Below are 27,400 nucleotides of genomic sequence, written 5' to 3'. Positions count from 1 at the left end.
TTGGACTAACTGATCTTTGAAGGTCCCTTGCAACGCAAACCATTCTATGAGTCTACGTATGACAAAGGGACAAGCCATCCCAAAAAGAAGTGTCTCCCTGTGATTGCCACAAAAAGTGAACATAAAAGGTTATGAATATGACCAAGATAAGTAATTGGGAGGGATGTTGGCAGCACTGACCTGCTTTCTTTACTGTTGGACAAGGACAAATCAGGCATTCAGCCTTGACAGGCTGGAGAGGTGGGCCCGTGCGAACCTCATGAAGTTCAACAAGGCCAAGTGCAAGGTCCTGCACATGGGCCGGGGCAATCCCAAGCACAAATACAGGCTGGGCAGAGAATTAATAGAGAGCATCTCTGAGGAGAAGGACTTGGGGGTGTTGGTTGATGAGAAACTCAACATGAGCTGGCAATGTGCACTTGCAGCCCAGAAAGCCAACCGTATCCTGGGCTGCATCAAAAGAAGCGTGGCCAGCAGGTTGAGGGAGGTGATTCTGCCCCTCTACTCTGCTCTGATCTCACCTGAAGCACTGCATTCAGCTCTGGGGTCCCCAACATAAGAAGTACATGGACCTGTTGAGCGAGTCCAGAGGAGGGCCACAAAGATGATCAGTAGGCTGGAGCACCTCTCCTATGGAGACAGGCTGAGAGAGTTGGGGTTGTTCAGCCTGGAGAAGAGAAGGCTCCGGGGAGACCTTACCACAGCCTTCCAGTACCTGAAGGGGGCCTATAAGGAAGCTGGAGAGGGACTTTTTACAAGGGCATGTAGTGATAGGACAAGGGGTAATGGCTTTAAACTGAAAGAGTGTAGATTTAGATTAGATATAAGGAAGAAGTTCTTTACTACGAGGGTGGTGAGGCACTGGAACGGGTTACCCAGAGAAGCTGCGGATGCCCCATCCCTGGAATTTTTCAAGGCCACAACCTGGTCTAGTGCAAGGTCTCTCTGCCCATGGCAGGGGGTTGGAACCAGATGATCTTTAAGGTCCCTTCCAACCCAAACCATTCTATGATTCTATGATTTCCCCCTGCCTGGCCTGTCTTACACTTGCTTCAATTCATCCCTTTCCCACAAGAGGGTGATGGTCCTCCCTCTCCAGGCAGTAGTACACAAGTGACTCCCAGGGAGGTGGAAAGACCAGGTGGAGCAGTTAGAAAGCTCCAGAGCAAGCAATAAGCTATAAACCACAGCTGTGAAGGTTTCTTCACACTCCAGTTACCCAGCAAACAAAAAACATACTGTTTTATCACAGCCTACCAACAAGCTCCTGTTAAAAAAGCCAGGATTTAGCAGTCCCTGGATGGAGCTGGACCGATGCTAACGTCCTGAAAATTTCAGGCCTTGCTGACAGTTGCCTGGCTGCACCGTCCCTCTTCCTCCTCTCTGACCTCCTCTTCCTCCCATGGCAGCACAGCCTCCCAGTGTGACACAACCGGTGTTACAAACCTACACAAGAAGTGATTCAGTAAATCAGTCAGACAGCATAGACTCCCAGCGCCTTGTTGTATGGGAATAGCAAACATTATTCACATTCTCAGTAGCTCATTAAGAGAAAAGCCAAATCAAGATATTGCTGTTTTTTCAGTTTGCCTGCTTCCAAATACCTAATAATAAAATATTAGTTACATTAGAAACAATTCACACAGACACTTGGCTTTGAAGGGGAGAGAGTCACAGTTAGCATGCAGCAGAAAAGGCTGCCCGCATGATTTGTTAGCTCTGGAAGGAAAAGACAGCACCCAGCACAGTGGAGTCCTGGTCCCAGCCTAGGGCTCCAGGGCATGCCTGTAATGCGCCTAATAAATTATCTTGAACATATTGCTGAACTCAAATTCGGGTCCCAGGAGCTCTTCCAAGCTCTCCCTCCACAGCAACCTTACAGTCCCCATAACAACTGGCTAGCTCAGCTATCCCTGTCTTTCTCCACAGTCCTGTTTCCCACTGCTCTGTAATAAAACACTCAGCCTTATGCCCTAAATCCCTGTCCTTCTTCTGCCATTTCTGCTTACTTTCCTTTCTCAAGCACTCCCCTCTGTCCCTTCAGCCCATCCTCACACTGACCTGTTCACACTAGGACTGGGGTGACAAGCAAAGTGCACCTTCGAGGTGCCTGGCTAGGGTACCTAGCACATCTGCTCCCAGCCCCTAGGCTTGAGATCATTAAGGAATTTTCTCCCCAGAAAGCAGGAATCTGGGTTTTCTTCCATTCCTCTGTCCCAGGAAAGGCTGTCCCCTTCTCAGTATGATCTGGGTGCTTTTACCATACCCAACCCTTTTTACTGCAGAAATCAAGAATGTTGATGGTCCACTTGGCCAGACCTGATGCTGTTCAGTCACACATCATGCTCTGACAGCTTTTGGTGCAGGTTTGTTACAGGTAGCAGTTTTAAAACTGTGGTTTGCAGACCCGTTGAGAGGTCTGTCTGTAGACAGAAGCATTCTTCCCTACCTTTAAGGGGATCTGCAAAAGGACATTTTATGCTCCCTGTGCAACACTTGCAAACCAGCAAGTCAGCACTTGACCTGAGAAGTTTTACAACTTCTTACAGGGTCTACAACCTGGAAGAGCTTGAAAACTCCAGCACAGGAGGTTGGGGCAGCTTGTGCCCAAGGTTGTTGGTAAATGGTAGGAGAGACTGCTTCTGAAATAACGTGTTGCACAGTTGCCTGATGCATCTACAATGGCTTTCTGTTTCTTCCAAGCTTCCAAATCTGACCAGGTATCTGAAAATGTACTCACTCCCCTCCTTTTCCCTCTGCTGAGAAACTATGAAAAACCAAAGGTCTGGAAAGTATTTCAAACAAATTAGAGGGAATTGTCAACGAAGACTGACTCAATTATAAACTGAAAATCTATCGTTATCCTGAATGATAGATGGTAGAGGACAATGGACTGAGAACATGTAGAACTAATTTGTCTTTTCTCAAGCTGGTTAAAAGTGATTTGTTTAGAAATGTTGCTGCTTGGGAAAAAAAAAAAAAGTCTTCTGTGGTTGCACCTTTTCTTTTTCTAAACCATCACTATAGGCAGAAAGCACTGGTATTCTGCCTGGAACACAGCTAGGCCCACGCTGCACACTCATCGGCTTCGTGCCTGCAGAACGGGCTGCAGTGCCCCAGTGCTCTGCACCTTTCAGCAGAGAATCTCAACTCTTCTGCAAACGCTGCTGGAGTCGAGTGGCGTTTGCCAAAGGCAAAATGAGAACAAAAAGCCCTTCTCTGTCCAGCCACTCCCTGCCTGCCTCCCTCCCTAACTGCACAAAAACAGTAATTCTGTGTGTGAATAAAACATGTTTGTTTGTGTACTTTTAGACAGTGGAACTGCAGAATTCAGCTAAATACATCCCTGATCTGTGAGAACCGAAGCACAAGTGCTCTCATTTCCCCTCCTTAGCCATCTCTTTCAACAAACTTCCCCTTCTGAGCCATCCATTCATTTCCCTGAGGCTACACTGCTGCTTAAAAGTAATGAACTGTTCAAAGTATGGTAGAGTAAGCCTATTTTGAAGAAACAGGGAACAAAAACTGGAACGACCATGTATCTGCCGAAGCCTAATAACTCCGACACTGTGAATTTCTTTCCCTGACCTGCCTTTGTCCATTATACTTTGACATTGAGCGAGGCTTTCCAGGGCATTGCTACACTTCATGAGGCCATGCCCAATTTTTAGATGCTGGGTTGCCATGGGGAATTCACAGCATCCAAGATACGGGGGCCTCTGTTCCCACAACGAGGCATGAGAACAGCATGCCTTAAAGCAAGAGCCACAAAGTGCAGTTTGCTGAGCCAGGCAAGGGAAATGCCAAAAACATGGGTATGTCTCAATATTGTCCCTCTCCAGGACTCAGATGCCATCAGCAGTTTTCAGAAAAGTCCTCTCTCACCCAAAGCCAGCTAAAGGCTTCTCAAAAGTAGGCAAAACTGAATTTTGCTGCTCCAAAACTAAAGTGCACGAGGAGGAAAGAGGCAGACAAAGGGGCACTGCTAGATGGAGAGTCAGGGGATGAAGAATGGAAATCCAGGGTTTGCTGGTCCTGCTGGCTTCCAAGGAAGACAATTAGGGTCAGTGATTCTTGCTGTCCCAGTCCCAGACACCCAGACTCCACCCTGGGTAGCAGTAGCAGCAGCATCCTGCCTAGACTTTCAAGGCTGACAAGACAGTAGAGTGGTTTTGCCCTCTCATCACTCCTACGTAGGCCGCTGTTGTAGATAACTGTACAATCTGCCTGTGCCTGGTCTTTCTATTCAGTGTACAATAGTATCACAACTTGCAGCCAGGCTCCTCTTTTCTAAATATTGCCTTAATGGCTGGGCTAGGGAGTTACAGGGCACATCTGTACAGTCAGACACAGCATGCGACCACATGTTAGCTCTGCCCAAGCCAGGAGGGTGCAGGTTGGTGCCAGTCCCAGCCCCATGCCACCGTGGAGCATGGGACTGCACCTGCTTTTCACATCCGAGAGCAGAGCAGGCCTCCTTACTGCCAACACAGCTCTGATCCAACACGTAGAAATGCCTCATAGGACTGGCTCAGGTCCCACCAGCTCGGTGCCAGCGTGGAGCTGGCATGACACTGACCTCAACTGCTTCCATAGGGCATATAAATTCACACTGTCCCCCCACCCTTCCTGCAGGTTCAGCTAATTTTGCTGATGCTGTCCCCCAGACACAGCTCCAAAGGGGCTGCAGAGTGAGTGCTCCCCTGGGTCACCTGCGATACGGATCCATATCTGGTCAGGCAGGAGAGGGATCTGAACCCCGGTGTCCCACAGCAGGGATGAATGGGGGAGCCTGGAAATCAGAGGGGTACTTTCGATCCGCCTTCCTGTGATGGGTGATGTGGTACAGGGAGTGTTTTCTGGGCACATTTGGTCAGAGCAAGAGCGCAGCAGGTAACACAGACTGGGAGCACCAAGTCTATGATCTTCAGGGAGGTTGGGCACGAGAGAGAAGCTTGTTGCTTTGACCCTGTCGAAACAACATTACTGCCATAACACCCAGAAATGGGATCTTAGCTGCTCTCTCATCAGAGACACAGATGAACACAGACTTCAGCTGTCCCTGAGGCAACTTAGCAGTGGAGTTAAATTTTGAATCCAAACATTTACAGTGAAGTTAAGGTAGCTGTGTCCCACCTGGGCTGCCCAGTAGAGCTGGGTCTGAGTCTGAAGTATGTGGTGTCAAGGCCTTTTTCATCATTTCATGAAGGATGGGCCACAGGAGTAAGATACATTGCTATGCTTATATATACTCAAATACAATGGTTTTGGTCAATCAGTAACAAGGAAACCTATCATATGCCTGATTTTCAGCCACTGACCTGAAGTTACATAACAAAAACACAACATTCATTTAAGCTTCTCCATAATATAGGGGTGTGTGTAGGGAGACGGGGAGGGGGGGAACCAAAAACAAATAAGTTATTCTTGCAGATTTGATGAAAGGTTCATGGGCCAAACAGTTTTGCATGAAACCCAGTAATTTTTACTTCCCTGCTTAAACTTAAAACCAGCCAAATCGCATGTGGTTTGTGCTATTGCTGTGAACAGCTTATATGGCCATACTAAGAGTAGTAGTAATTAGACTATCACAGCTATACATTAGTTAATAAACAACATAAATAATCATATAAATGTCATGCCTTGATGCCAAGACTTGACCAATTCAAGAAAATTTAACACTGTTTGGCACAACGGAGCATTCTAAGAATTTGTACATAATCTGCTTTTTTGCAAACCTTTTGAGAAGGAGCTATTTACATGGTAAGCATGTTTTTCTTCAAGAGATTATACTCCTTCCAAGTCAATTAACTACATTCCAATGAAAACAGGGAGAATTTTAAATAAATGATACTAGCCTGTTCATAAAGAAAGAGAGAGAGAGAATGAGAACACAATGGAAACTCTGAAATTGTGGTCACTTAAATAAAAACCCTTCTGTGCACAGCTGAAAACATTTTCTCTCCTAAAATACTGACATTTTACCATGGGAGAAAGAACAAGAGCATTAATCTTACAGGGGTTTTCACTTGTTTTCCTTGCCAGAGTGTCTCTGTTACTGCTTCACGTTATGATTGCTATATTAAAGACATTAATTACACAATTCAGTGACAGAACAATCAGAAGAAAAAAGGCAAGAGAAGTCTTCTGTGGAATCAGAGCTGAACAAACTGCAGGATAAAACAGCAAGGATCGGGGTACAGCAACTTTTCTTTACTGAAGGCACCACTGACCTTTCCACCATTTTAGGTAAGCAGCTTATCTTAGCACTAGCCCACAGTACCACCCAAAAAATGACTACCTACCATAAGAGATGAAGATGGGGTTCTGAGGCAAGGTGTTTATACGGCCATTAGCCAGGAACTCTGACACAAGGGGAGGTGATCAGAACAATGTGTCAAAAGCAACTTGTAACCCCAATGGGTCCAGCTTGCTTTGACAGCTGCCACTCCTGGTGACCCCACCATGTGAAAAGCAGCTGCCACTCAAGCGAAATTCAGCAGAGAGCAGCTTCCACGGTAGCTTGAGCCGCTAGCAGGCTAAAGGAGGAAAACACTGCATTGCCCATCCTGCCATCTTCATTACTGAGGAGGAAGAGGACACTCAGTCTGAAAGCACTCATATACTTCTCTGTGCAGTTATATTTGAACAAAAAGAACGATCCTAACAGCTGAATTCCCTCCCTCTGTGTGCCTCAAATCCACCAGAGGGGTGCCAAGCTGGGCTGGGAACACTGAGTGCTCAGCTCTTATACGAGTCAATGCCTTCACATCTCAGTAAATGCCCCACTAAATGCAGGCAACCTCTGAAGGTGTAGCATTTGTATAGAGCCAGAGCTGCCAGAGTCCTTGGAAAAGGATAGCTCCTGTCTGTCACATGGAGAAAACCACTAGGTATAAAAGAGGTTTGGATATCAACAAATTGTAGTGTGGTCACTATGTACTCAGAACATACAGGATGTATTTTTGGTACTTCAAATTCCACACTTGGGTGCACACGTCCAATCCTCCATCTTCAATGGAAACCTATCTGCCTATACGCAAAGGCAGAGCCAACTCTCACATTCCTCCTCACTTGTCACATTGATAAAGCATGAGTCATATTCAGATGTCAAAAAGGTCCCTCTGCACAGAACTTAAAAAAAGCTTTACAAGTCTCTCTTAGGTCAAATCCCAGCCCACTGTGTTCTGCATCCATCCTGTGAGGAGCCTCTTCTGGAAAGGGAAAGACTACTGTTGTTGTTATTTCTATTCCCCTAACACTATGGACCAGGGCCCCTTTATTTCAGGCACTGTACAAACAAATAACTCAAACAGTTCTTCCCTCGGGTGCTCCCCAAATAGGAGTGCCTAAAATCTTTCGTTTGTCTAGACCTCCCACTTCCTACAAGAACATCTAGTTACATCAGGATTTCTGAATGTGAGAAAATAGCTGAAGTTCATCTTCTGTGAGCTGAGCACTGCCAAGGTTAGAAAGAAGCTTTCCCTGGGTTCATACATCATGCAGTGGTGGGGTTGCTTCTCTGGAGCATGTGGTTCCTGGTTCTAATCTCAGCTGTGGTGACGACCAGCGCATTCAGCTACTGCATGAGAAAGTTTGCTAATTGCCAGTGTCTGTGCTAGCGTCTGACAGATACAGCAGATGTCACGGCCAATTTTCAATTACGTGCAGAAATAAACTGCATACCCTGGGAGAAACCAGAGCTTTCAGGACTTTTTCATCCCCCAAATCTTAGGTGTTTCATCTGTGTGCCAATAAAAAAAAGCCACAGTGAATAACAGATTAATAAAAAGCTCTTCGAGCCTAAAGATCTATCAGGGAACCTGAGACACCCTTCCCTCTCTTTCGCACGGACTGTGATGTCTCTTGCAGTCCAAGATGCAGGCAGGAACTCAAGGCCTTGAAGAACAGTGCTCTCTTGGACTGTTAATAGGTCTAAGAAGAGCTATGTTTGAACTGCTGTCCATCACTGCTGTGCATTTCATAGTTTTATTGCCTGTTCAGTAGACAAACATCCACTGTTCTTGCACCACTCCCAGATCCAAACCAAAAGCATGCAGGGCACCTTTGGATACGAAAGCTGCACTTGAGTAGCTTGGTTCCAAGGAACTTTCACTAGGCAACTGTGGTTCTCTCTCTTGGCTAACCTTAAAGTTATAACAAGCATCTTCTAGCCGGTTTTTCCTGATCACCACACCAACAATTAGCTGAACAGCCTCCCTGGATTTCTGCATTATCCTCTTGTTTTCTAAATCAAATTTAATAGTGTTTCCAGGAGTTGAAAAATATCATAGACCAAGCTACAATTGCTTTTTGTCTTTGATGCCTACCAGAAGCAAGTCTTGACTAATAGGGCTCCTAGCAATTGAATTCCACCTTTTTCTCTGCTTCCTTTCCCGGTGAGCTGCTACAAATGGAAGTTCAGTTTCCCTGGCAAATTCCACAGCTGTGTGAAGTGTTCTTAGCCTCCTTTCACATCTTGGTCTGTAAATCCAAGTCCAGCTGAACATCTACAAATTGGCCCGCTGTTAATTTATCTTGGAAAGTCTCATGTGGATATGCCTGGAACCTAAGTTTTCTCAGGTCCTTAGTTCAGATGGGGCCCCTTTTTTTCTCTTCTAAGTCTCATGTCAAGAGTTTGAGCCAAATATGGATATATCTTATCCTACATCCAGATCTAAATAAAAATCGTGCCACAAATTATATTTCCAAGATTTTTCTCTTCAAGCAACTTGTGTATTTTTCCTGAGGAGCACATTCTACCGTACTATTAGAGCTAGTTGACATTAGGCTTGTTTATTGAAGGAGGAAAAAATTAATGACAACATCAGAGAGATTCTTTGGTGAGATACTATTTACAAAGTATGCCCACAAAGTCCTGTTTCCCAGAAAAAAAGTAGTAACAAATGACAGCAGAATATTTTCTTGCTCACAGTTACTAAGTCTCCCCCTTCTGTCAGTTCTGCTTTTTCTCATGGTGATACACTTAAGTGTTTCTGTACGTTGGCTTGTTTTTTCTCTTGCATACAGTGATTGCCAGTGACTGTAGACCCTCCATTTTGCAATTAGAGAATATCTCAGCCCTTATTTCTTAGCATCTGACTAGGCTTCATACATTTTTCCCTCCCATTTCACTGTGCAAGGAGCTTACTATAGAGCAAAGATTTTGCATCAAGGCAACTAGTAACACCTTGCTATAAACAGCTCAATATCACATGCTATATTCTGCTCTGCATCTTCTGAGGCCATAGTTCATCCCTCAGTCATGTGAAAGCTCTGTGCTGCCAGGTCACGTAGCAATTGAAGGCATGGTCTTGTGGGCAGACTGTGAACGGTCACTGCTGTTAGCTAGATCACACAGCAGTGATTTTTGTGCCATGGACACACTGCCAGGAGTGTCCCAGAGTGCTTCATGCTCAGCTCCCCACTCGTTTTTCCCAAGAACGGTAGGATGCCAGCAGAGAGAGAGTGAGACCAGGACCTTGATGCTGGCTTCGTACCTTCTGGACTGCTCTGACTCTGGCTACCCTGTAATGCCACAGCTATTATAAATCATGACAGCTTCTCCGAGACTGCTTTTCTGCTATTTCCATAGCCCTTCCATCCCTAACTACTCTTTTACTCTCCCACCTCTAAAGTATTTCCTGTGATTTAGTTCCTTGGGCTACATCAAGGGCCCTAAACATTACCCAATATCTTACTGTGCGTAACCTGCATATGTACCTCAAAGAAGCTGGATCCACATCTTTCTCAATCACAGCAGTAGGTTTTTGTTGTCCTTTTTAGTCAACTGCTTCAGATCATGCCTACGCAGACACGTACAGACAGACATGAGGTCTTCTGTGTGCTCCAGGATGGCTTCATGGCCAGGTGTGCTAAGGCAGCTATTTGACTTCTGGGTAGAAGTTAGCCTGTACCTGCCCATGAAGATATGCCCTCTGACAGGTTTTCTGATACTCCCAAATACAAGCTTGGAAAAAATAAGTTTTACCTTGCACAGTTCTCCCTAGTGTCATTTCTAGAAGCACCAACTCCAGAAAAGCAAAAGCATCCTAGGAAAAACCAGGGTACTGCATTTCCCAGAGGCGCAATCCCCTTCATCCTGCTGTGAAAGGTAAAAGGAAACATATTTTTTCCTTCACAATATTCATCAACTTGTTGTCGTGCATAAAAACCTCCAAGTCAGGATTAATCTACCCCAAACGTAGTCTTCCCCCAATGCAGTCACAAACCACTGAGCTAGGCTCCCTTTGTAGTCAGCCAACTAAGGTGCTTTGCAGGGCATGATTCATCCCAACCTCAAGCAGGTATCTAAATTAGGGCAAGAAAGACCTCAGGGGAGCAGCTCTGATGTAGACACCTACCCCGAGACATCTAAAGTTCAGTAACATGAATCCCACCTCCAGACAATTTTCAGCTGACCCAGTTTATCAACAACTGTCATTTACCTCAGCAAAAAGCAGATACTTTCATCTATACTTTTATTTCTGTACTTTTATTGAAAACTCCAGGCTTGTACCACAGATGTCTGGGAAAGACTAACCCTTCAGACAGCACCAGGGGCTTAATAAGAATGGAAACATCTTCACAACATGGCTGACTTCCAGTTTGAGAGCTCACCTGGACCTTTGTCATCTGATTTCACACACAGACAATTGCATTCCCAAATCAAATATATACTTAATCAAGCACCTTACAGGACTCTGAAATATACATTTTGCAGCATTTCAGCCAAAACCACCTGCTATTTACTTACTATTACTGTTCAAGCAACTCCCAAGATATACGGAGCTTTATAAACAGATAAAGCAGATAGATCTCAGCCCATAAAAGCTTTGAATCTAGACAAATTATAGCAGCAAATGAAGACAGACTACTGTGTGGGGGCTGAGGAAATGGTTACAACCAGCAAGGATAATTTGGTATAGACTTCATACTAAAAAAAAAAAGTTTGCACATTTTTCAGTTGATATTTCTGTCCCTGGTATTTTATGCTTGAAAAGCTTCCTCCTGACCTGTCTGTTTTTATTTGCATTGAACCATTTGCTTCATCGGAGTTTCCCAAGAGACTGAAGGATTGTCATAAACTCCCTACCACTCTATTTTAAGCAGACTATCAATGTACTTGAGTGTTTAAACTCTTCGGAGCTGTCTCCACCCTTGCTAGCAGCCAGGGAGTGATGACCACAGGCCCCTCTCAGGTTGTCTCCTAAGGCGCTTTGAACAATGGGCTTCCTTGGAAGACCCTGCTCTGTTTCCTCATAGGTGGCAGCCTGGCTGAGGAGGAAAGGAGGTGGGAAGAGCTTCTCTGCCTGCTGTCCTTTTGCACACAAGACACAGCAACCTGGCACCTCGTTTACCACTTGTGCCAGGCATGGAGGAAGTCCAGAGGTGCCTCGCTGGACACAGCCAAGCCTTGGTGGGGCATGCAGAGGCATGACAGGAGCATGGCAATGCTCCTCCCTGTACCTCTGCCTCTCTCTGCACCACCGTGGCTCATGCTGAATGAGCATAGAGGAACAGGGGAACTGCTCCAAACCAAGACTCCATCTCTCTCACTCTCCCTGTAACCCTACAGGCTGATCCCAGCCCTCCGGGCAAAATTTCTCTGCCCTGCTGGGCAGGAGAGTAGAGGAAGCCATGCTGGCAGGGGACAGCAAAGCTCACTGCAGTGGGGAATGTCACCAGCACTCAGGGCTCAGCCCTGTCCTTCCCTGCTCTCAGCCAGCCCCTGGCCATGCCGGCTGGGCCCCACAAGCAGCTACACCATTGGAATGACCAAGCATGACCTTGGAAGCCACAATAGTTAACAAGATGATTAGTCTTTTGCAGTAACAGATAACAATAATTTTAATTCATTTTAATTAATAATATAAAATATCTTAGCCTGGATATGATAATTGGATATGATCAGATGATCTTGTCCTACTCTAAATAAGGTAAAAAATATGTTTATTGGCTACCTGACTAGCAGAGAATTTCTTCTGACATTCTGGCCCAGCTCATTCATCTCCCCTCCGCACCTCCGATATTTCCTGATCATCGAACCTCTGTTTAACATACTTAATTCTATGCTGACACACACTGCCTGCAATAGCTATTCATCCATCCTAAATTACTACTCTTATTCTTATCGTAATCTGTCTCTAACAGTAATTACACATTATTTCCTATATCACCTCATGATAAATCCTGAATGTAGGCCTATCAAGACAGTTAAGATTAAACGATACCACATCTATTAGACAGCTGTTCATGTACACACATTGCTGTGCACAAGCACAGTAGGGATGACAGCTCCCTCTGCTTTCCCTCTCCACCCCTCCCTGCCTGTGTGCCCTGAAGCTGGTGTGCAGCACATGGCCTTGCAGCAGCAGGAGTGTCTCTGCTGTAGGGTTTAACATGCAACAGAAGGAATTGGAGCATCTCTGACCACCGACTATGGGGCCAAAACACTCACGAGGACCTCTGCCACCACTGTGCTTCAAGTGGCACCAGTAAGAAAACATCTAACATGTTTTTTAAAAGAAGAGAGCATACAGGCAAGAGATTTTCTGTCCTACCCCCAGCCAGTGCTGATGTTGTGACACATGTCCCCTTTTCCCAGAGCTGCCAAAACTGCTGTCACACCCTTCCATCAGGGACAGCCATTGACTCTGGTTCTCCACGTGCCTATGACTTACCCATTGTGGTTGTAACTGTAGGCACAGGGAGTCATGCAAACATGTGTAGCATGTCTATGCAGAGGTCTTTTGATGAGACCTGAAATCCCCCAGCCTGGGGATGCTTCCCTGAGCTTCCTCTAAAAGGCAGGCCAGGACCTCAACACAAACTCTGTCACTCTGGTGCAGTCATCCTGCTGATTCTCCTAATGATAGTCAAAGCCTAGTAGTGCCTGCCCATTACTGCTATCCATAAAACACAGGGATGAAGCTCCCCAGTAGTGCAAGGACTATTGACCACTGTAATTCCCCTCAACGTCTCTTTGGAGAGCTTGCAGGGAAGCCTTCAACAGAGCATAAGCTTTTCCACTCACAGCAGAAGAGTGAATTTTACCTCTAGTGCTTGCATACTGTATAGTGGCATAAATTAAATCAAAGTGGAGCTGAGGAAACCAATTAGAGTGGAGTCTGTGCAGGATTTAGATGGTTTGCAGTAAATAAGGTCTGGGGCCACACACTGAATGCTGTAGTAATGAATTGCTGCCCAGTCAATGAGCACCATCCGGTGCTAAAGGGGCCATCGTATCACAGAAAATAGAGCACATGAGCGTGTAACTGGAAACCACTTGACACTGCATACCTACAAGCAGCTGGAATGGACAACACACAAGCAGTTTAATAATTCTTCTTCATAACTTTTGAATGCTTTATGTCCCAATCCTCACACTTTCTGGTTTCTTAGACTGAAGGTACCAATACATTATAGGGCAGAGCCTGCTTAACCATCAGCATTACCATCAGCAAACTCAGCTCTGAGAAACAACTAATGAAACCACACTCCTAAAGCAATCACAGAGCATTCAAAATAGGCACATGGGAAGTAGCTCATGGAAATGTACTGGGCTGGAGCACACAAAGTGTGCCTGAATAGCCCCTGGGAAAAGCATGGCTACATGCTGTTTTGCAAGAGAGGCTGCGCTCTGTGGAGAGGTAGTTCAAAAATCAGCACGACTACAAATTCCTCTGTGTGCTGCCACAGTATCTTATTGTGGAAACATATATGGATCTGCAGAAACTTATTCCACCTGCCTTGAAGGGACTGAGATACACAGTGCAAGCTTGTAAGGGCTGACAGTTGTAGAACATCAATAATTCAAAACCTGTGTATGACTCACACTGCCCAACCCATCCCCCTAAGGTTACTTTTACTTAATATTCACAGAAGGCACATTGTTATTTCTTCTTCAAAAAAGTCATGAATAACTTACCATTCATTACCCAAGCACTTTTTTTTTTACAATTGACTTCATCTAAAAGAATAAGTAAGTGTAGGGAATGTTGATTTCCCAGCCTCTTAAAATCTTAGTTCATTGTTGTTCAGCATAAAAATATTATTCAGAAACTCTTAGTTTGCAGACCACATTTTTCTTTTTTTGTTTAAAGGGCTTAACTTTGTTTTGTAAGCAATATATTCACCTCTGTTCCTAAAAAAGTAACCCAATGAAAAAAAAGAAGGCAAAAGCCAGACTAGATGAACATTTCCATTTATCTACAAATTAATGTATCAGAAGTCATGCTTCAGACTACCAGAGAAATGTGGACTGCTAGGGTCCTGTTACACCCTGCTTGGCAGAAGATGGTAAATTCTCAAGCACTCCACCTTGGATGATTTTAAATGTCTCAAACCAGAGTGGCTTCCTCTACTCACCACAGGAAGAAGCAATCTCTCCGTTGCAGGCCTCTTCCATGGGATGAGGTGGAATCTGTCACCAGTCAGCTGCTAGTTTTCTGCTTGTCAATCACGTGTGAACCCACTGGGAATGGCACCCCTTTGAAAGCAGCGTGAGGCTCGTCATCAGTTACCACAGAAACAGTGATTTTCATGGAATTGGTCCACCTGGTTGAGCTAGAACGTAATTCTTAGAGATTTTATTTTGGTTTCAAGACAAGTGATGGAATTGGGATGGGATTAGGCCATTGTTTCACCTTCACCATCAGCCAAAACAGAACCCCAAGAAGGGGTCTTGCCCTTAGCCCCCAGCTGTTCAGTCTTATCCCATGCTGCTCACTTCCTCCATTATCCTATGTGCTTGAGATGCCATGGGGAATCAAATCGGGATGCTGATCCGGGTTAAAACAAACCTTTCCTTTTTGAGAGGGTGACTAACTTGGACCAGTTCCCAATCCAGTTCTCTCTATGGCCTTGAAAACACTTGTGCTAATGTGTCCAAGAGAGGGGTGGTGTGGGAATTGAAGTAAGCATTGAAGCAGTGAAAGGGCAAAGCTGTTTCACTCACTGGTTTCTGCTAGTATAAAATGATCTTGAGACTAAAGCACTAGTGTCACTGGATGAAATGAGCATCTATTTCTAGCCTGAATTTGCTTCTCTTCTGGTTAAACTATAGGGTCCTCTCTGTTTTCAGAATTTTTTTTACCTATGTGAATACCTAAAACTGTGATATCTCCAACATCTTAGCTTCCCATTAATAAGGCAAATCAATGAGTCTTCATCAGTGCCTAACATGCCTATTTCACAACACAAGTCTGTTCCCCCACATTACTTTCTTTGTAAGTCCTGCACAGAAGGGAAGGGATGACATTGCTTTGGCCTTGGCACTTCAGCACCTGCTTGGTACAGCAGCTTCACGTCAGGCACGTGGTCAAATGCAAGTCCATGACTCGCGCCTCTGCCGATGCAAGCCCAAATGGGAGTGCAGAACATGCCTCTTTCTTTGCCTCTTGAGGGTAGGCTCTGCACGCCCACACCCATACCGCTTGCATTGCCAGCACCTCAGCCCCAGAGGAATCACGGAATAGTTTGAGTTGCAAGGCACCTTTAAAGACCACTAGTCCAACCCCCCTGCAATGAGCAGGGACATCTTCAACTACATTAGGTTGCTCAGGAGCCCTGTGCCCGTGGACACCGGTCAGCTGAAGGGGCAGGAGAGGCCCTTTACAAAATGAAGGGCCTGTGTGCAGATTTCACTCTCCAAGTGCATTTCTCCTCTGGAGAAGGGAGCCTGGTGTAGCTACTGCAATGCCCACAGTGACTCGAGCTGGTGTCCCCTTAACATGGAGCAGTGCAGGGAGGAGATGTCAGCCTGGGTCTGGGCTGAGCTGCCCAGCCCTGCATCCTGAAGCCCTTTCCATTGGAAAGCCTGAAAAGGGGAGGGACTTTCTGCTCCTCCTTGAGGTGGAGAAAAGGTCTAGAAAATTTTCAGTTTGTCACCTGAGCCAAATACATGCCCGTGCAGTGAACAAATGCCTGTGCTCATTTCCTCACATTGCTCAAAACCTTCTTCCTCCTCAGTGTTGCCCTGATTGAATTTTTCCCTCTTCGGCTCCTGCTGTGCCTTGTCAGTCCTCTACTGACACAACTCCTACGTCAGTCCTTTGGCTCAGAGAAAGCAGAGCTTTCCGCTAGTCAAACAAGAGTTCATTGAGGACAGTGCTGAAGCAGCTCTTTACTCCTAATTGAGTTCAAAATGAAATCTCATCCTCCGGGCCATAAACATTCTGCAAAACCACCTCCTAGAACAGAATACAGAGCGCAACAAAAAAACAGCAGAGAGCACCAACACTGAACTCAAAGACCAACAAATCCAAAAAATTTTGTCAGTGGCAAAATGCTAATGAACAGCTCAGGTTTACGTCTCCCATCAGGTGCCTAGAACCAGGCTAAGCTTGGGTTTTGCAGCAGTGCTCTGCAGTGGCAAAGAGGGGTTGAGACAAGGAAAACACCTAGAGATTTGTGGTGCCTAAGCAAGTTAAATCGAGCAACATACCATCAATATGTGCCCCAAAATGCTTGGAAATTATTTTCTAAGCAACTGTGGCTTTACTTTGTCTCCTACCATCACTAAAACCTGAAAGTACATGTAACACTTTCACTATAAATATAGGGTAAATCTATCTAGCAAGTGACTTACAACTGTAATAGCCATGCCACTTTTAAGTTTATGTATGTGTACATATGCATATATATATTACATACGTATTTATATATACACACATATACATATGCACATATATATAAAGCCTTTTTTTCTATGTTGCTACGCTATGGGCCATATTTCTAAAGAAAACCCTGTCCCACGAGGCATAGTGAGCTCTTTGCAAAAATCAGCAGTTCAGTGTCATATCAGATACTGCTTGGTTATGAATTTATGTTTTTGTAAATCTTACTCCAGGTGGGGGTACCAAGCATCAGTTTGCTCAATTTAGACATTCATGTTTAGCTTCCATGAGGGAACAGTTAGAGCATGACACTTGAACTATTGGACTAAAATACTGGCACACTGGCCTCGTGTGCCACTACAAATTCAATAGAAGAAATTTAGCAATATGATCTAAATCCCAGCAGCCCAAGCCTTCTCTTTTCCCCACAGAGTCTCAATTTCCCAACCTTTTCTGTCAGCACTAACAACAAAGCAGAGAGTTCAGGGAACTGCCTGAACTCAGATCTGCCTGTGATCTCATCTCCAGGTTAATTTTTCAGTCAGATCAGCCCTTTTCAGTAGCTCACTGGTGGTCACATGTATTTGCGGGCTCCCCTAGAGTGAAAAGTATTGGCAGGGTCAGAAAAAGGGGCGCCTTGACAGAGATCAGCTCAAACCCCTGTTGGGCAACATCTCACTTGCTCTTGAAGCTGTTCTGCTGTGTGTAACGTATTCCCTGGGCCAGGACTCAGTAGCACAGAAATGGGTGGGAGACCTCATCCTCGAGGCAGGACCACAGATCTGCTTGGTATTTCAACACAGAGTGTAAAGCAGTCATGACGCCTGGGGTTATCACATGGCCAAAGAGGGGGGACACCTCGTTCAGTCCACTCACTAGCCAGGCAGAGGCAGCCCTTGGATCGGGTCTCCCACAGCCCAACACTTAGAGTAACCAAGGGCTCACCTCCACTCCCCAACCTGACTTTATGAGTGGTACCATTGCCCCGGATACTGACACCACTTGTGCTCAGAGGAAGCCATTCATTGCCAGCACTTTCCCAATGACTGAGACAGCATTTTCCAAATAATAGGAAGGAAGGAAGAGAAATACCCAGAGACTTCCTTTCAGGTGACAACTCTGCAAGTAGCAGAGGTGAGCGACCCTGGTAGCACTCTGCCGATGTACACACATGCGGAGGCCTACACACGTGCATGGCCAGTGCTCTGCTCTACCTAACTGGTTTCCAAAGCTTCTGAGCACTGCTTGTTACTGCCTGTTACTGCCTGCTATTGCCTGCTTTGAGCGTGTGGACTCTGAAGGCCTAGCACAGGCAGTGTACAGAGCAGCATATTTGCCACATTTTAAAAATAACACAATGCATGCCTCGCGCCTTTGCTTGAAAGATATCTAAGTGCTTTATAAATATGCATGAAGCAATCCCCAGTGATGTGCCAGAGATGTCCTAGAGACTGTGCTGAGGCATGTTCCCAAGAGCGAGGATCTGCAGAGGCAATTCACAATAAAGAAGCATTATTATTGCCTGTTCTTTCCAGTTCACCTTGAGAAATGAGACGTAAACACTGTAATGGCAGCTCTGTCTGTATTGCTTGGGCAAAGCAGTCAGCCTCAGAACAGCACAGGAAGGAAAGGAGTACTTAGATGCAGCTCCCAAGTTACATTATCTCCTGTGAAGACACAGCCCATTGCTTTTTCACATGTATAATGCCCTCTATTGGTCCTCAAAGTATGCCAAATCACATTGCTGCCTCTACTGATCAGCAGAGACTTCACATGAGAGCTTATACTCAACATGCTGTTTATAAGTTTATAAGTTTATAAGTATAAACCCAGAATTATAAACAAAATGAGTTTCCAAATCGTGATATCAAGTAGTTTGGCACCTACCTATACAGCCAGCTCTCTGCGTCTGCAGTTAGAAGGTGTTGAATAGGGCAGAGCTCTGAATTTGGAGAGTCTAATGTGATCAAATAGGGAGAAATCTGTTCTGTGACTATGCAGTCAAGTGTGTGAGCCTGGCAGGTGGAGATTAAACAAGACTGGGGTGTAAATTTACATTAGTTGGAAGCACAAATCAAGCCTTAGACACATTAAGCAGACACTAGGCCTGTAAATAATGACACAAGCACAATAAACAGACTCTTGGCAGGAGGCTGCCCTTAGGACACAATGGTAGAGGCTCCTGAGATTTGATGAAGGAATAGAAAATAACCAAAAAGGGAAGGGAAATGCTATCAGTCCCCAGTGTGTATAAAACAGGGGACTAAACAAATCAGAATAACCTTGAGGCATGCAGGCCTCCCTGATCTTTCTCAGCTTCTTAGCTGCCCACGTTCCACTTGCAAAACTGTAAATAATGAAGAGAAGGCTCTGAAGCACTTCAACAACAAAGCAGTTTCCAGGTATTCTATCAGCAAGAGCAGTTTCCAGTGTTTATTGCGGAGATAGAACAGCAAAAACATTGTTCAGGCTTAATCTCACTGGCCACTGTAAGACTGAAAACAAAACCAATCATCTCCTCTATCCCTCAACTTAGAGAAGTTAACTGATTTGCTCTACACTGGCACTTTTTAGTCCTCTTCTGAGGTGGAGAGCTCCAGAACCTCCCTGGTTAGTCAAAACACTGTTATCTAGGATACTAGGACATGGATACAATGTCTAAACAAATAAGATGATGACCACAGGGTTTATTTGGTCAGGACCATCAAGGAAGAAGGCTTTTGACTGGTTTGGGAATAGCTTCCAGGTCACTATTCAGTTGCTGAGGGATGAATAATGGGTGACCTTTCCATGTACTCACAAAGACTTCCAGTCCAGACCCATGTTCACATTAGAAAGTGAACAGGAGTGAAAGGACATCTATACAAGAGGGAAACAGACAGGAAACAGACAGAAATATTTGTGCTTATCCACACACGCATAGGACCTGGTGTCCTTATGGCTTGCTGCTTCCACAAGACCCACTTTGCCCAGCACAGCCTAGAGTGTCAAATGAGTAACTTGCAGAATGACTAAACTACAGACTCTGCTCCCAGTGAGTTTTGGTCAAGTCTGCCCAATATGGCAGGACTTCCCTCCCATAAGCACTCCGGCTCTGGCTGTCTGTCCCTCCTCCTGCAGGCTGGAGAGGGGAGCTGAGCATAGCATGGGCCTCCTGTACGACACTGTGAGGCAGGAACAAGGGGAGGGTGATGCTGGCTTCTGTCACCGAGAACATAAGCACCAGGGGGCTTTGACCCCAGGTAGCATAGAACTCCTCCAGTGTTACTTTTCTCCAGCCAAAAACCACATCACTTTGTCAATCTTGGCCACTTCCTCCAGGCAGCGGGAAGAGAATCTGTATTGCCAAGCCAATGTTCATCTGCCCAGACCCAGCCTGTTTTTACTTTGCTTTGTACCCTCTGCATCACTGACAATGCATCTCCCCATTTCAACAACTCTCCAAGCAAAGCTGCAGCCAACACCAGTCTCAGTCTGTGCATGACTCCGGTTCATCCAGGAGGCTGAGTCCTGGAGGAGGTGAGTATGCCCAAACAGCCCGTGTAAATACAGGTGGTACCAGCAATGCTTATATAAAGCAACAGGGATTAACCTGAAGTTGCCTCATCTTTAATCCTCACCATCTCCCATGCTGAGTCTGATGGTCATAGCCAGTTGTGTTCTGTACATACTTTGTGAAAACAGCTCTCCATTACTTGCTGGGCTCTACTGACCAAATCTTTGTCTCTTCCTTTTCAGCCACTTGTACCCCCCCCTTATATTCCCTTTGCAGTAATCCAGAAAAATTCCTCTGTCTTGCTTTCTGGCGTGCTTTCTGGAGCACTAAGAGCACACAAAACAGTCTTTCTGCTCTCAGCCTCTGTGCCTAGCACTACAGCATTCCCAAGCAGCCACCTATAAACCTCTGCTTAGCTTCTGAAGTCGTGATCTGAAGCATGCCTCAGTGCCAAGTTTTCTAAATCTCTCTACTGACTATATGTGCCTGTCAAATTTCAAGAGTTGCTAAGCAGGCCAAATAGAGGCAATTTATCTTGGAAAAATAGCAAAAGGCATGCCCCTGACACTATGGCATCCCATTGCGAAATCGCAAGCATGGAAACACCAAAGCTTCTCAGCAAAACCACTGAAAGAATTTTATTTTTTTCAAAGCAGTGTGGACAAAACAACAATTTTCAATATTCTTATTCTTGGAAATGATTGAACTAATCTACACGAGTCTTCCCCAAAAACATCAATCTGAAGTGGCTACTTGACCCAGGAAATACCTACTAAAATGGTTCAAGATTGGCAAAACCAAGTAAAAAATGCGTAGGTCTGAACTTTGGACAATGCAGGAGACCTACCTATGCTATACATGTGCGCGCATACAAGGTGTCACAAGAGAGAATAATTAATTTTTCAGTAACAGGCATCATCCTGCTCTGGCACCATTTGGGTTCTTCACTAGTTTGTCTGGCATCAAAACAGTCTCCTGGGGTAGCAAGAGAGGTTGGAGCACATCCAGGTTTCACCCCCACTGGCTGTCAGGATGCTCACAAAGATGTGTACCCAGAGGTAAGACGTGCTGCCAATGCCAACAATTTAGAAGTAGCTGAAGTGCCCCAAATGCTAGGAGGAAGGACTGTTTGGAAAAACAGAGAGGTTTAACACACTGTTAGCTTTTTTAAAGTCAGGCAAAAGTGTAACATTTTTCTCTAGGACAGTAAAAGTTTCTGGGGCAGGGGGAACACGTTGCCATATACCACACATTTTCCAGGCGTTGTAACGAACAATAGACCTCTGACAAGCTATCTTAGCTGGATCCATCTGCATCCCAAATGTGAAACACTGGCACAAGTGAAAAATCAACTAAAGCCTCTTTCACTCACATCCAGAATCTACATGGTGCCCCACAATCCCAGACATGCAGCCACCCCAGCCACGTGCCTGTGCAGTCTCCTCTACACTCTTCTTTCCCATTTCCCTGAAGGAATCTGGATGAGGAAAGATTTATAACTGGAATGACTAGTGTGAATGGTTAAGGCAGAGATTTTGAGTGGGGGAGAGATTCTACCTGCTGTTCTCCTCCCACGGATTTCACATATGTCCTTTCTTCATATGAGGTGTTGCTCTCACTATACGGAGGATGACCTAACACTTAGAGGTGCAAGTTTTGCTGCGCTCCCAGAGATGCCTCCTTCTCCCACTCAGGTGAGACCTTGCAGGGACAGAAAAAGGGAAAGACCAAGCCTTTTCAGCACACTGATAGATTGTGTATCTAATTGCATCCAGCTTAACTGGCAAATCATCCTTAGGAGATAATGGGCCGGCTGTCAGCAGGAGGCAGTGGAGCAGTCCATGTGTGCATGTGTTTCAAACTACCGCCTGCACCCGAGTCATCATGCGTTTAGTTACTATCATAGTTCTCAGCAGATCTGGATGGGGAATTCCTCTCTTTAGCAGCCCTGTTGTGACAGAAGATTGGTATTTGCAAGGAAAGCTGGCATTCAGCTTTGATACTTGTCAAATGTCACAACGGGTAGTGGAATAAGAAAGCAAACTCCCCAGTCAGAGGAAGAGGGAGATTCAACTGGAGTTACACCCCTCAAACTTATACCTCTATTGAAGGGAGAAGTTGCACACTTTCTAAAGACTCCCATGCATTCACTCTCAAATCTCCCTCATCTCTCCTGTTGTGCACTACACAAATTTATAGGTCTGTTTTGCTCTCATTTATTTTGTTTAGCATCCCTTTTCTAAGGAGCATCTTCACCGTGCATAATGCAGCAGCTGCCCGTAAGTCACTAGGATAGACAGCCTTGTTTTCCACAGGGAAGTGTGTGTAGTCAGAAAGAAATGAAGCATCTAAAAATAATGCCCTTAACACTCTACATGCAGCTGGTTTTCTCCAATTTTCCACTGGCCCGCTGCTGTATGCTGATGACAGTGTAAGAGGAGATCAGAGAGCCAGCTCAGTACTTTTCCATGGAAGGATGAAATCTCTAAGAATAACAATTTATCAGAGAAGCTGTGTCTGTTTGACCTGGCTCATTTTCAGAGATTAGAAACCAAATAACTCACAATGTATTGTGCTGACTTTGTGGGCTTTTTTTTATCTAAGAAGTGATTTTCATGTTTCATCAGTTCTCAGGGGGGCAGGGGGAAAGAATGCACATCTGTCTTCCAAAGTGGATCTGTGAGAGGATAATAACAAATAATGATAACTTACCCACGTGGAGTGCCTTTCATCTTGAAGGATCCTAGAAACGTTGTAGTTTGCGGTCCAGTCCTGAACTGCTGAAGTCACTGCTGATTTCAGTGAAAGCAGAAGCACAACCCAAGGCAGGGTAGCATTGCTGCAACCCTGCAGGTAACTGGCTAGCCTGCAGAAAGCTCCATATATATTGTTGGGGAAATAAGTGCTTTTGAACTGACAAGTCATATGGTAGTGGAAGTTGCATTCTCCTGTCTTCCTGGGGCAGAAAGAGATCTTATACGAAAACAACCACCAGCCCTGGTCTTCCTCACTGCCAGATGAGCCGGTCAGTTGAAGGGAGTGATAGAAAGCCCTGTTGTGATGGAGGAGACAGTCATGAAAAGAGCTTGGAAAAAAACCTCATCATGACAGCAACTGACAGGCTCACTATCATGATCTCATGTATAGAAACAGACCCTGCATCACTGGCTACACCTGTACTAATAGAGTGCCCAGTGGCAAGGCCCACGCGCTGACCCTGAGGTCAGCTGGCACAGACTGGCCACATCTGTGCTATTAAACTCTCAGCCTACAAATCAGGGTGGACGCATTCAAACTGCCTGTTAGGAACGGTCCTTGCACTGAGGGAGCTGGCTGCCCCTTGCCACCAACACCCCAGGAACTATTAAATTATTAACTTAATAATTAAAGAGGACGGAAAATCAAGTTGCAGTGCCTGGGTTCAGGCCCTTATAGTCTTTATTTTACTAATATAGAAATAACTAGTGGCTTCAATGAAGTAGTGTCCCATTTGCTGCTGGGTTGGCCTATACCCAAAGATGAGAGTGCACACAAAGTCAGGGTCAAGCAACTCCTTGCAGGTTTTACCGGGCAAAGCCTGCCTCCATGCAAGGCCAACAGAGTGGAAATGAAGTGGCCAAGGATGCTTGCAGATGACACTACTGAGATTAAAAGCAAAACCCATATACCACCAAGGAGTCAGATTCCACTGGTGGTTACCTCCATGCAATCAAAGGCATTTCCCTCTGCTGTCTCCTCCCCATCCTCCTTCACACCATTCAAAAAACATTTGTGTTAAGCTAATGAGATGTACATTCCAGCTCTTTCCCATCTTGAGCCCTGACTATTTTGATGACCCAGAAATGCCAGGTGCAACTTCAAAGCAACAACTTCGGTAGGTTATTACGATAGGATCTCCAAATCAGATCTCAAGGATACACATATTAAAAATATAACAGAAAATGATGAAGATACGAATGCATTGCTTGAGCCCCTGGAGAAATTGCTCAAATTCTCAACAGAGAACTGAAATAAAACTACCTGGCTTCGGTGCTGGAGAATGATATCAGGATTCCCTTGGAGGAGGCTTGCTGAAGTCCCCAGCCAACCTAAGGGGCAGGGGTAAGTTCTTTTCCATCTCAGTGGACGTCTGTCAAACAAAATGGGATACATTTTCAAGGACTCTGCCAAATTTAGACGTGTACTCCTGCCTGGCTGTCATGACCACTCTGGAGGTCACACAAAAAGAAATAGTTCTCACAGCACAAGACCAAGTGAAGTGGATTGCATAGCAACCTACTCTTTCAACTATAATACAAGCTTCTCCATTCCCTCCAGGAAAATCCTGTCTACGTGCTATGATGCCACATCCCATCTCAAGTGCTAAATTTGTCTAACGGACAACATCTGGGAGATATTCACATGCACACGAAGAGCCCTGTCCTGCAACACAGAGGGAGGAGCCACGTGGAACCACATTTGCTCTGAATGTTTGCCAGGCAAAATAGCACTGGATACTATATATAAAAAGGTGCAATTCAGAGGCCCAAATCTGCTCCTCCTGAAGGCGATGGCAAAATTGCCACCATCTGCTGCAACCACTGACCCTTCAGGAGACCCTCAGACAAAGCAACAGTGAGGCTGTCATTGCATTGGCAGCAGAAGCTCAACAGCATGGTGGCAATACATGCAGCAGGTGGCCAACAGTCATTCATACAGCTGTTGCAAATGCCTAGCGAGGCAAACCCCAGTGAGAATTACAAATAAATTTAGCCCTTTGGAAAATACTTATGGCTCATATCATAGTCTGAAGTTATGAGCTGGGCAGCAGTAAAATCCATTGTCATTAGGGATGCGGCTCTTTTCTCATCTAGCAGTCTCTTTCCAGATGTTTCTGTGATATTTTTATGTGAATTTTCTTTCCAATAGTCTCATTTAAGAATCCAAATAAACTCAGAAAAACTCAAAATATGCTGCTGGGGTGCATGCCATATGCTGCTGCAGCATCCCCAAAAAACTCAACCAATCATCATGCTATGCCTGCACACAAGTCTTAGGTCCACTCTGAGTACAGCATTGTCAAGACACACTCGGACATGAATCAAGGCTGCATTTAAGAATGGCAGAGCAGATCAAGACTGCTCAAGTCAATCCCAATAATACTCTCTTCTTTCTCTAGAAATATCTATCGACAGAACTTTCACATCTTTTCTGTTAGCCTCTGCTCAGCCAATACCTATCATGCTGCAGAGGTCATTCTCATAGCATGGTATGAACCCTGATTGTCCCTGTGAATCTGGAGACTAGAAGGACCTGAAGAGTTAAGGTTAAGTGTTCATTAAGGTACTGTTTTGCCACTTGTTTTGGCCTCCACAGGGTCCCTATATCCCAGCCCAAAGTCCAGTGAAATCAAAGGAAAATTTCTGAATTTGAAGTCTTTGCTCCAGAATAGATACAAAGTGATCTAAACTGGATTAAGGGTGAGCAAGCTGGAGGGTTATGTGCTTTGAAACAAGTAGTTCTTAGAACATTTGGATTTGACCATTATTTTGTTTGATTTTAAAATTAGGCTAGGAAAAATAAATGTATTTTACAATCAAATAACATTTATTTTGTTCTTCCATGTTCCGGCATGTTATAATGAACGCATACTGCCCTGAAGGCAACTCTATTTCAAGGGAGTTTACTTCATAGACCATGGTTTCTGGCAGAGAAGTTGAAAAAATATTAACTTTGATGTCCTGTAGCCCAAAGCAGAATTGTTCGTGAGATACACTCTGCTACAAAGAAAGGAGCCTTCTGGGCGTCAGCAAGCTATGTATGAGAAGAAAATTTTAACATACAGTAAAACTGTTGTTGATTGTAGAAATACTCCCACAGTTTACGATGCCAGTCTGAGTACACAGGACGACCACAGGACACTGCATTATAAGGTCTCCACAGGCAAGTGAGGAACTGCATTTACAGTATTATATATCACTCCTGCTCCCATCTTTTCAGGAAGCTGAATTCCCCAAGTGTTAAAGAGGCTACACTGAACTACCTCGATGGTGAGCATGCAGGAGGATGGGGGAAGATGAAATTCTCCTGTTGCATGGTTTTCTCCTGACTGTGCTACTCTAAAGGCTGGTAGACCAGGAACACGCCCACCCTTCAGCACAGATAGCAGGTCCTCCTGAAACACGGAGAATGGCACTCTGTCCCTACCATTGCTATCAAACTGCAGAGCTGGGAAAATCATTACATCTCCCCACACCTCCATGTCCCAAGCAACACTCTGTCAGCCTTGGCTATTTGGGCCGTGCACTTGTTCAGCCAGGGACTTTTTTCTCCAAGGTGTTTGTAAAACGCCTGGCACACTGGGATCTCTAGGCACTCTCACAACACAGAAACCAATAAGAATCATCATCGTGCCCAAAGCCTGCCAGGGCAGCTGCTGGGGCTGCATCCAGAAGGCACAGTTGTGTAATGCCTCTGCATTCAAGTGTTATGACATAAAATTTCCATTCAGAACACATTAGGCACTATGTGGGGGGGAACAAGAAGTACCAAGTTAGACTACACTTGGAAGCTCCTAAGTAGGACACAGAGCTAAGTCTGAACTTTCACCCTCGCTCTGAGATCATGACTTGCCAACGCTTGCCTCTTTAATCCAAATTTTTCTTTCATCTTAGTTCTCACATGGAGCAGTGGTCATCTGTAGCCACGAGGTTCCTTCTTCAGAACTCTTCCTTCAGGTAGATACAATATATCTGCATGTTGCAATAGAGAATGCGTCCGTTTTTCCTCATTTCTCTCTTTTTCCCAGGTGGATCCATCCACAATCCTCAGATTTCACACACCTGGGAAGGCCTCTCTTCACATCTCCCACAAAGGGAAAGTTGTGAAGGGTTCAAAGCTTCCTACCACTCTGGAACCACCTCTATGCCCAGAACAGTCTTTCCCCTAGGGCTGTAAAAGTGCTGTTAGCAAACCCCTTCATCGCTTTCCTGTTCCTTAGACCTGATTCAAACAGGGAAAAGGATCAGCAGTACACAGCTTATTTGGCCTGGTGGTACAGTCCAGAAGAAAAGCATCAATGACCTGTTTGAGGCAGAAGAGCTATGAATCTGCTTAATTCTTATGCCAGTATTATACAGTAGTTGTAGCTAACAGAAAAAGCATACAGTAAATGCAGCAAGTGTAATCCCAAGATGAGGGATACTTTGCTTGAAATGTTTCTGAGGTGACTGTGAAGAGCAGGACTTAAATACAGCCTCAATGCAGAACAGAAGGTGGTATGTTCTCTCACCCTGCCTCCAAGAAT

The 27,400-nt window shown here is 45.1% G+C and overlaps 1 long non-coding RNA gene across 2 annotated transcripts in view; it reads right to left on the bottom strand.

The window, feature by feature from the left end:
- Positions 1–20,890: 20,890 nt before the first annotated feature.
- The window catches only part of LOC148055721 (uncharacterized), a 41,517-nt gene continuing 35,007 nt past the window's right edge, over positions 20,891–27,400 (bottom strand). For both annotated transcript variants that reach the window (XR_015705135.1, XR_015705134.1), the window contains exons 2-4: positions 24,136–24,244; positions 22,828–23,167; positions 20,891–21,240 (exon numbers count right to left, since the gene is read on the bottom strand). This is a non-coding gene — a long non-coding RNA (uncharacterized LOC148055721). The remainder of the gene's footprint in view (positions 21,241–22,827; positions 23,168–24,135; positions 24,245–27,400) is intronic.

Source organism: Nipponia nippon, unplaced genomic scaffold (genome assembly GCF_047370975.1).
Source record: "Nipponia nippon isolate SJK-2023a ecotype South Korea unplaced genomic scaffold, ASM4737097v1 scaffold_2, whole genome shotgun sequence".
Classification (NCBI taxonomy): Eukaryota; Metazoa; Chordata; class Aves; order Pelecaniformes; family Threskiornithidae; genus Nipponia; species Nipponia nippon.
This window is presented reverse-complemented; position numbering and strand designations above follow the sequence as displayed.